General features: G+C 45.2%; 1 non-coding gene across 1 annotated transcript; it reads left to right on the top strand.

The window, feature by feature from the left end:
- Positions 1 to 545: 545 nt before the first annotated feature.
- LOC141625525 (small nucleolar RNA R71) lies at positions 546 to 652 on the top strand. The gene has a single exon (XR_012535299.1). It is a non-coding gene; the product is annotated as a small nucleolar RNA R71 (small nucleolar RNA).
- The last annotated feature ends 10,618 nt before the right edge of the window (positions 653 to 11,270 follow it).

Consider the following 11,270-nt stretch of genomic DNA (forward strand, 5'->3'; position numbering starts at 1 on the left):
ATCATTTCCCGAGTCTTCCTTTGGCTTGTCGGGACTTTCATAAGAGAGGCCACTCCTGAGATTAATGGCGTTAATCGTTTCAATCGGCCCTTCACATTTGCTTGAAGAATTAGGAGCTTGCTTAGCCTCTATATTCTCCAATTGCTTCACAAAATTCCTTGAGGACTCAATCCCGGCTGCTTCCATATTCGCCACTTGAACCAAAAGGAGTTGGACCATTTCTCTCAACTTCTCGATCTCATCTGAGTTTTGAACAGGTATTTCAACTTTCTCCTTGGAAGCTTCAGAAATCTCGAGCTTCTCGAGACGGGCAGTAATGGAAGTTATAAGTGTCACAACGGCACTCATTTCATCACTTTGCTTACTGGACTTTCCACGTGAACTTCCAAACTCAGCTCTATGGACTGCCATCTCCTCAATAGTGTTCAAACCTTTACTTTGACCGGTATTGTTTTGGAACCTTCCATTAGCAGCTGCATCCAGGATGACCTTGTAATCATCATATAGAGCATTATAAAATAGGTTGCAAAGGATACCATCTTTGGAAACCATGGTGAGGGACAGCTCGGACCAAACTTTTGAAACGTCCCCATGCTTCGCAAAAATCCTCATCCGCTCCTTGCTGGAAACTTGTGATTTTACTTCTCAAGGCGTCAGTCTTTGAAAGTGGGAAGTACTTCTTGTATAAGGCTAATGCTAGAGATGTCCAAATCCAGTGACTCATTTTGCTACCCTATCAAGGTAGCGGTACCAATCTCGCGCTGAATCCTTCAAGGAGTATAAGAACATCAACCCCTTTACTTCATCCTGAGTCACCCCAGCTGGTATAGGTATGGAACAGCAGTAGTCTGTGAAAATCTCCATATGCTTCAAGGGGTCCTCATCTGGCAAACCAGCAAACTGATTTCGCTCCACTAAATCGATATAAGAGGAACGAAATTCGAAGTTACCCGTAGTAGGGGTAGGTAACTGGTGCCCCTTTGGAAGATGGTGTTCCTTTGGCTGTAGATTATCATATATTGTAGCCATAATTGCCAAAATGAGAGTACTCAAGTCTTCCTCTCAAAAACCTGTCTTCTAACTGTGCAAAAGCAAAACTAGAAGCAAAGGTAAGCAACGGTCTCAAGGAACAAAAGTTCCTTGAGACAAGAAAAATAAACTAAAATAAAGCAAACAGAATTACATCGTCTCCCCGGCAACGGTGCCAAAATTTGATACCGTCGTTTTGTATCAAAATTTAATTTATAATTCCAAACTAAAACAATAGCTAGTGATAGTAAGGGTCGAACCACAGAGAGACAAGGTTGATTTTGTTTGCTATTTTTCAGTCTATAAAGGTAACAATTAATTGGGGGGTTTTGAGATTGGTTGACTAAATTGACTAAATGCTAAATGAAATTTCTCAACAAGATAAAAGGGGGATCGGGAAATTCGGTTCACCACGGCAATGGACAGGACAATAAGGTGGCTGAACTCCTAAGATACGGTCTCAGGGGGTTTAAGCTAGCCTTTCGATCTGTGCTCAAATTAACCTTGCGGTCTTAATTCCCCGGAATTTCTCAAAGCTTTCACTCAAGAGAAATTCCAATCTAACGATAATTCAAATTACTAATCTTTCAATCTAGTAAAGGGATTTATCAAAAGACAACAAGACCAATACGGAAGAATTCATACCACAAAACAATCCTAACTTATGCCATGGCTCACCTAATTCCCAATCAAAGAAATTAGCTACGCATGACTAGAACTGAAACAATTACTAAATTCATAACAAAGAACAAGATGGACATGATTGAGTTTAAATAAAAGACAAAGGGCAAGAGATGAATTTCTGAAATTAAATTGACAAAACAAGAATTGAAATAGCAAGAATTAATAGAACAAAGGATTTGCATAAAACTTACTAATTCGAATTTAGAGAACAAAGTATCGAAAATCGAGGTTTCCGTCACCCTAGCTAGATCTAAAAACTGAGTTTTTTTTCAATAATGAAAGCATAACCTAAAAGTTGCTGCGTTCTACTGATAAAAAGATACCAAAAGTTAATTACAAGTTGGGCTTTTAAAAGTCTAACACGAAGAAATAAGTATCAGCTCGAAAACTGGTCGATCGACCGGTCAGCATGGTCGATCGACTGGTTAATGCGGAACAGTAGCGTCTGATGAGCTTCAGTGGTCGATCGACTTTACAGCATAGTCGATCGACCGGTTGTGCTGTGCAGAAACACTTCTTTTCTCCAAAAACAGCTCCTCACTCCAATGCACGCATCCCGAGGTGAGTGAGTACGACTCTCCTTCTTCTGGGCTTCCTTGAAGTTGCCTCCGGAGGACGAATTAGGCTTGATTTAGCTTACTTCCGCTCATTCCTACAATAAATCATAGAAAATGCAAAGTAAACTGTTTCGGGAGAAATAGTAGCCTTAAGCTAACAATTATGCATGGAAATACGTGCCAAAACCGCAGATAAAGTGTATAGAATATGCACGTATCAGTAGCCAACCAGCTGCGGGCTACTGCCGTCGAGGCACTTGCTGGCGGCCGAGGACGTCAGGTATGAACCTTCCGTTTACTTCATTTTCGAATTTTCTAACTTTCCTTATGTTTAAAATGATTGACATGACCCAATTCTTGTTGTTTGCAGAGGAAGCGTGAGCTGGAGCGAGAGCTTGCCCGATCTCGGGAGGAGACAGCTCGCCTGCTGAGGGAGCTCGAGGTTCGTGACACAGAGGTTGCTGTTCTCGAGGCGAGAGTTGCTGAGCTAGGCGGCGACCAGCAGTAGTTTGCTTGTTGGTTTTTGTCTTCGGCTGTATTTTGCACGTTTTGTACATTTTTAGGACCTACATTTTGGACATTCGGACTTTGTTTTGGGGCTCGAGCCCCCAGTTTGGTGTACATATCCCCTCTTGGTTGTATATATGATGGCCAGAGTGCCTTTGTTGCTGGGTTACTTTGTTTGTACCTGCAGGTTTGCTTTTAACAGGTTTGGTAGATGACGATTTATGTCGTCATGCTGCCGAAATTTACACAGAAATCACATAGAACATACATTTGTACACATGGCCTAAATTAGCGCAAAACAAAAAATGCAAAAAATTGCCGGAAATGACCGGACGGTAGGGAGGGCTACCCCCTAAAAAAAGAAAAAATAGAAACATATAAGTTTGAAATGTAATGTGGAATGGGAGTGAAATGATTCCCCAAAAAGAAAATTAAAAAAGAAATGTATAAGTTTGAAAATGAATAAATTAAATTGGTGAAATGATTCCCCAAAAGAAAATAAAAAAAGGAAATGGATAAGCGTGCTAAGATGACGAAAATGTCGATATCGCCTCGAAATGCGTGCCCGTGGAATTAGGAATTACGAAACATGGCAATTTGACGGATTTACCAAAATAATAACCCGTATGAATTGGAAATTATTATTTGAGGAATTAGGAAAGATCCAACGCGGAAAAAACACAGAAAGAAGGCTGAGGAAGAGGCGCAGCAAGAGCTGCGTCCCTTTGAAGAGGCCCAGCAAGTGTTGCGCTTGTTCCCCAGTGCATCCGTCCTGACGGATTTTAGGGAACAACTTTTAGTATAAATAGAGACATCGAGGGAGGTTTTATTCACATAATTCTTCCGTCTTTCCTTCGTCTTATTACATAAAGCTCTCAAAATAAGCATACATCATGAATACTCTCGAAATTCGTCTAAAAGAATGGACAAATGAGTTCTCCAATGTGGAGAAACACGACATGGGTGCTTATAATTTTGGATCACTTTTGAGCTTGAAGTTGATCAAGGTAGTCAAACCGTTCTTAGATGCTTGTCTTGATTATTGGGACCCGAATTATCACGTATTTGCCTTCCCCGGAGGCGACATTTGCCCATTTCCCGAAGAAATTGCTGCGATTGATGGTTGGGACCCAGAACATTTACCTGCTATTCCCTCTACTTCTCAAGGATATAAGAACAAGTTTAGGGATTTGCTTGGGTTGACAAGAGCTGAGGTGGACCGTCCTGTGACCTCGAAGGGAGTGCGAAGGTTGGACTTCATTGATCGATTCATCAATAGGGCAGATCCCACTATCTCTTATGTTGCTAGGCGAAGAGCATTCGGGTTTTGCCTACTACATGTATATGTCCTTCAAGGGCACGTGGATGAGGATTTGAGAGGTGATCCTCGTTATTTGAGCCTGATTGAGCAAATGGAGCTGCGCAGGAGCCCAGCTTGCCTGTGTCTAGGAGAGATCCTGTTGGGGCTAGATAACAGGAAACCCAACCGTGACCTTCCTTATCTAGGAAGTCCCATTATTTTGCAGGTAAAAGAATTTAAAAAAATCCTTCTTTTTTCTTCTTCTTTTTTTCGTTTTTTTTTTCGTTTTTTTTTTTGTATTTTTTGTATTTTTTTGTTTCTAATACCTGCTTTTGGTAGGTCTGGCTTATGGAGCGTCTTCGATTGATCGAGCCCCCATTTAATGTTCCTGCTTATCATGCTCGCTCAATCGCGATGAGGACCAGGCTCTACATGGTGGACTTCGCTCGAGTCTGCAACTATTGGGAAAACAAATTGAAGAGTGACGATGGCCCCTTGATTAGATGGATCGTACCATGGTGGCATCTTAAATATGTCACTGGAGTATCATCCTTGGATCCTGTGGACATGGCCCACCTGCGTATGCCCAGTCGATCTGTGGACAATGGCAGCGATCTTTTTGAAAGCCACGCTCGGCGGCGTAAAGGGTGCTTTCGACCGGATCGTTTTAGATCGGTCGGTTTCGTCTCGGTAAGGGTCTCGAAACGATTAGAGATGTTTGGAGTCGCCACCAAGCATTTGTGGGATGCCTGGAACCCGTTCGAATTCCACTTTATACCTCGGTCAAATCGAAGCACAAAGCAGCGTTTGACATAGGTACTAAAGATAAGAAAATCGTCCCTCTTTAGCATCCTATCTCTAGAATGACTCTCGTACGCCCTGGATAAGGTCGTCCACTATCCAAAGTTTCTGAGTAAGAGGTGAAGGTACGTATTGGGAAGCCCTTTAATCAGACACCCAATCCCGCCCACGTTTAGCGGCCTCTACTGATCGATCTTGGTTGGTTGAATGCAAAAGTTGCTAAAACGGTTTAAATGCATGAATGCGCATCCAATGATTTAAACCTAACATGTGAGAGCTTTCTAAGTCGGTTGATTTATTCCACGTATCAAGTATAAGATGTCGAGTTGGATTAATGATTGATTTGCATGCAAGACGGAAATTAAACATCCATTTACCGTATTAGGTTTAGGGTGCATAACATGATCCATTTGTCTTAGTAAGGCATTTTGCAAATATGGTTTGAATAGTCAAATAGTCATCTGATCCGTCCTATATCCGGGTTAACCGGAGTCGGGATCGTCCTAGACTGATGCTGGAAGGGAACAGGCCCTGTACCAGACGGCTATAAGAGGCGCGAGCTAGCCGGCGGTGTAAGGGGCCTCCCTCTGGTTTTGAAAATGAGAAAGAAAAGGCCGGCTTGAGGCGCGAGTTAGACAACGGCTGTATGCCGTGTTCTGACTGTTTAGAAAACGTTATGAAACGTGTTGAAAATGGGTGTTTGGACCCGGTTTGATTTTGAAAGGGTCGTTTAGACCGCATTTGTTGATTTGAAGAACTAGACTCGAGTAATCATCATTGTTTGATAATATTCGATGTCGGGTTCGGTTTGACAAGCTTGACATGAATAGTTTTGAAAATGATTATGGACTAATTATTTTAAGTCCATTTTGAATGTAATTAGTCGATACTCATCATCGTACCCAGGTTAAAATTCGGCATGGTATATAGAACCAAGGATGATTTCGTGTTGGTGACTAATATGTTCGTTTGAAAATGTAAAGAAATGAAATAAAAGGCTTTAAAATACCTCTTAAATGTCATTAACCTAATATTATCACCGAAACACGGATTTAACCGTCATGGTATGAAGAACCAAGGGTGAAAAATGCTTTATGGTTAAAACATGTGAAATGAAACAAAAGGGTTTCGAAAATACTTGAAATGGTAAAAACCGATTACAAATATGAAAATGGATTAAGGGAAATGACGAGAACAAACACGGTTGATCTCTGGTCTGAGCACCCCATTTAGGCGCGAGCCTGTTGGCGACCTAAGGGGCTTCTGCCTCAGACCAAAAATTAGTTTTGGCTCGCTTATTCCATGTTTTGGTTCATGTTATGCATGTTTTAGCATGTTAAAGTCATGAAACAAATGAAAACATAATAAAAGAGGATTTTTACACCCTCATACTTACATGTCTGGTTATGGCGAGTGACCGACGTAAGTATAACAAATTGTTTGATCGGAAAAAACTCGGTGTAAAACCGTTTTGGTAAGTAAAAGAGTGTTTTAAAAGTTTAGTGATGGTGTAGTGGTCAAAGTGGTCGGACAAGTGATTTAATGCACGATGACGGTACCAAACAATGTGTAAGGCTCGTGTTTACGATCGGTAGGTCGTAAACACGCGTCGGATTGTGACTTTAGAAGTCGAGTCGAGAATTTTAAGGGAGAAAAGAGGGGGCGGACACTCGCGTAACTCTCAAATAGGTGGCATTTGAAGGGTATTTATAGGAGAATGAGTGGTTGTGTGAGTTTTGAGCGACGTGGCCACCTGGGCTGCTCAAAGAGGCGCGAGCCACGTCGCGGTACTTCGAGTTGTGTTTTCACTATCACAACAAACGCAATCATGATTTGTTCTATCCTAGGTTTTGTAGTCACATGTTTGGTACTTGACCAACATTAATCCGGGAAAACTTAGTATAGAAGGCTTGAGATATTTTTGTTTTTGTGTTTGACTCGTTGGTGGAGTCGGGATTTTGAATTTTCGAGTCGGTTTTTGGTCCGGTGTCGGTTTTGACTCTAGTTAGTGTCATCGCGACCCCGTCGCCGTGAATTAAACACTTCAGGTATTTTTGAAATGTTTTGAAATGTTTTGTTTTCGAAATCGTTTTAAGTTTTCCGACGTAAAGTTGTACACAAACTGTCGATCAAACGCTGCGATCCCAAAACATGTTGTAGTCCGATAATCATCGGGTGTTTGTTGGAGTCTCAGCAGATACCGGGTATCTACAAAGCCCCCACTTTGATTGAGGCTTGGACAGGGCGAAAGTCAAAGTAGAGTCCCCAGGTCAATCGAAGATTACAACCTGAAGACCCAAGCGACGTCGAGGCGGCTCGAAAGGATTCGGGCCAAGGACTTGCCGTCGGGAAGGGCGACGCCAAGGCGACTCGAGGGCACGAGGCAAGGACCTGTCGTCGGGAACAGTTTATAGTCTGTCGACTGTCCGTGCGGGTCGTTTAAAGTCCATTCGACTACGTACAAAGGCTCGCCAGCCATAGGAAGGAGTCATACCTGAGGCATCTTCGGATATGTCCTTGCATGGTTGCGGATAAATGCTCGCCAGTTGTGGTGCGTGCGTGAGGAGGGCTCGCCAGCCGCGGTGCGTTGTAAGGCTCGCCAGCTGCGGCAAGGAAATGTACCCGAGGCATCTTCGGGATGTATCCTTGAAAGGGTTGCGGACAAATGCTCGCCAGCTGTGGTGCGTATGTGAGGAGGGCTCGCCAGCCGGGGTGCGTTGTAAGGCTCGCCAGCCGCGGCAAGGAAATGTACCCGAGGCATCTTCGGGATGTATCCTTGAAAGGGTTGCGGACAAATGCTCGCCAGGTTTGGTGCGTATGTGAGGAGGGCTCGCCAGCCGCGGTGCGTTGTAAGGCTCGCTAGCCGCGGCAAGGAAATGTACCCGAGGCATCTTCGGGATGTATCCTTGAAAGGGTTGCGGACAAATGCTCGCCAGCTGTGGTGCGTATGTGAGGAGGGCTCGCCAGCCGCGGTGCGTTGTAAGGCTCGCCAGCCGCGACAAGGAAATGTACCCAAGGCATCTTCGAGATGTATCCTTGAAAGGGTTGCGGACAAAGGCTCGCCAGCCACGGTGAAGGTCGGTTAATGGACCATGGAAATAGCCACGTCGAGTGGGCCTGCTTTGAAAGTAGCGAACTCATGATGTCGTTGTGGGAATAGTGAGTACGGCTCTTCACCATCACTGTTTTTTTTTTCTGGAATGAGCGGGTTCCGCGAGGAAGCCCCCTGCTGGCATTTGAAGGAATAGTGAATTTGGAATTTTCACCATTCGATTTGAATTTGTGGGGGCGATTTTGATCGCCGTTTGTCTTAATTTTGAAAGGAAATAGCAAATTTTAAATCTGCTATTACATTTGAAGTGACGGTTTATGTGCCGCCGTTGACATGTGATGGAAATAGTGAATTTGGAATCTTCACTATTGACTGAAGTGACGGTTTATGTGCCGCCGTTGATATTTGAAAGAAATAGTGAATTTGGAATCTTCACTATTGATTGAAGTGATGGTTTATGTGCCGCCGTTGACATTTGATGGAAATAGTGAATTTGGAATCTTCACTATTGATTGAAGTGACGGTTTATGTGCCGCCGTTGCTTGAAATATTGTCAACGAAAATTTTGAAGTCTGTTGTGGGAAATTGGGCCAAAGCCCAAATTTCGCTGAAAAAGAAAAGGGGAGGCCTGGTTTAGGCGCGAGCCACCTGGCGATGTAAGCCGGCTTCCCTATTTTTTGTTAAAAAGACGCGAGGTTGAGTTGCGGATGAATATTCATCTTCAACCTCGAAATCTCGCCCAAAATCGCCATTGACGGACCTTCAAGCTTGTTTTCATCCGTGCCATTGTCAACAAATGTCGTTTCAAGGTAAGTACTTCCCCTTGAATCCTTTCAAATTTGTTGATTGTTAGCTAGATTGAATTAGGGCGGATTTTGCCCTAAAAATCGAATTCGGTGTTTTTGATTGAGCCAATTTCGAGTGAAATTGATGTTTGCATTAGGTTAGAAACCTGTTTAGGAGTATAGGGGCACTTTTAGTTTGCATTTTGGTCCCCGTTCCCGCTCCCTATGCTCGAAAAACGTGAATGAGACGAGAAACCGTCTCATTTCACAATGCCAAGTTTATTTGCTTGGGTAGTGGGTCCCACTAGGTTTCATTGTAGTTGGGAAAACCCGTGTTTGCCATTTAAGGACCTTCATTGGATGTTTGTGGGCAAAGTTGAATTCTTGCCTTTGCGACGGTCTTACGTCTGACGGAATAAGCGTCTGTTTGGGCTTGAATTGAGTCAGTCTGCCTTGAAATGGACCTTATTGGTATTTCAGGTCGCCTTGGGGCGTGATAAAATCACGTTTGCCCCTTTGCGGTCGTTTTTGAATTTTGACCGGTTTGGGCTCAAATTAGCGCATGAATTGCCTTTTTGAGCCGTAGAAAAATCCCCATTGTTTCGGGAATGTGTTTTGGGTTATTGGCATACCTTGTATGGGTCTCGAAATGCCGTTTTTTGTTGTTTTGACTCTTCTTTTGCTTGAAAAGAGGGGCGAGTCGTTTTTGTGTTGTTTTTTTGTGAGTGGTTTGGGGGCGGGGTTGCCCTTTGTTTTTTGTATTGCAGGTTGTTTTTGTTGTTTTTGGATTCGTCCATTTCATGTCGTCGTAATGCCGAAATTTCGGCTAACGTTTTTTGTTTGTAGGAGAGTGTTCGGAGCAGGCCGAGTTCATGGCTGCGACTTTCGAGGAGTTGTTCGGGCCGGCCCCGGGTAGTACTCCGGTTAGCACGCCTGCCGTGGTCGTGGAGGACGTTACTGAGGAGGAGAGACCTCCTGAACAGACTGTTGGGGCCTCAGGCGCCGTTGAGGAGCGTGCAGAGCCCGTTGTTGGGGCTGTTAGTGCTGGTAGAGCTCAGACTGGGGCTGAGGCGGGCACCTCCGGGAGGAGGGTTACTTCGAGGGAGCGACGTCCTTGGGGGACTAGGCGGACGTTGCGGGACGTTAACAGGGTCGTTGAGTTGGGCCCTGTCCACCACGTTGAGTCTCGCGGTCATAAGAGGCGGAGAGCGAGAGACGGACCGAGGATGACGGACGACGTTGCGAGTTTTGAGCGGCGAGTTACGGCCCCGAGGGGGTTGCTTTTACGGGCGGCGCCAGAGTGGGCCGAGGGTTTTGACGGTAGCCAGTTGTTGCTTCGACTGGACCGACACCTTTCCTACCGTGCTCACGAGGGCATGGTGAGTCACGTTCCCCGGTTGAAATTTGTCATTCATTTTTGAAGCGTCGAGCCTAAATAGGCATTCTGACGTTGTTTGTTTTTGATTTCAGGAGATCGGCACCATGAGGACTTTATCGGGCTTTTCTACCTGCTTGGGCCTCTACGACGTTCTCCGAGCTGGGTCGAAGGTGTTGATAGAGAGGTCGGCTTTTGGGCCGTTGGTGGCCGCTTGGCGGGACATTCACGGGTCCTCGATTAGGTCGAACCTGTGTTTGATCCGCGCCATGTTGGACCGGTACTGGGATACGACGTCGTCGTTCCACATGGAGTTTGGGGAGGTCGGCGTGACTCTGGAGGACTTTGCCATGGTGTCCGGCCTTCCCTGTGGTGAGCTGCCCATTGAGTTTACCGCGACTCCGGAGAGAGTGTCCTCTCCTGCGGTCACTTCTTTAATTGGTACTGCTTTGCCGGAGCCTTCCGACGTTACTCCGTACCTGATTGCGAGTTCCTACGTGAAGGACCACTTCATTGAGAGGGTGGCAGGTGTAGTTCCGGCACCGTTGGCGAGCCCGGAGGCAGAGGTTGAGGCCGACGCGAAGGAGGCGCGGCTGTGGTTGTGGTACTTCTTGGGTGCCACGTACTTTGGCGACAAGGGCGAGCGCTTGTCGACCAAGGTGCTTCCTCTTCTTGCCGACCTTGACGCTTTGGGCCGGTTTGACTGGGTTACGCCGGCTTTGGCGAGTTTTACCCGGTACTTGCACGCGGCGGTGCGTCTGGAGACAGTGGGAGCGGGTAGTGCTCCTGCTCTGGTTGGTCCCGGCCTCATCTTTGAGGTACGAGCGTTTTTTTTTTGTGGTAGTTTTTTTTTTTTGATTTTGTCTTTGGCAATTTTTTTGAGAAATTGGCTAATTTGTGTTTGCTGTGTCTGATTACAGGCTTGGTTGTATGCTTACTTCACTCCTCTGCGTCCGGGAACTACAGACGGTGTTCCCTCGGCTTACCCTGCTGTGAGGGGTTGGACGGTTGGTCGGAAGAAGTCGACTAAGTCGACTTACGAGGACTGCAGGCGTCGCGTGAACAAGCTTCGAGTTGCTGATGTAAGTTTCTGCTTTCCCTTCTCCTTTATAGCAGTAGCTAGAGATAGGATGATTATGTAGCTTAGGAAGCCCCTAGTTAGCTGAGTAGCTTTGTTTCG

Source organism: Silene latifolia, chromosome X (assembly GCF_048544455.1).
Source record: "Silene latifolia isolate original U9 population chromosome X, ASM4854445v1, whole genome shotgun sequence".
Classification (NCBI taxonomy): domain Eukaryota; kingdom Viridiplantae; phylum Streptophyta; class Magnoliopsida; order Caryophyllales; family Caryophyllaceae; genus Silene; species Silene latifolia.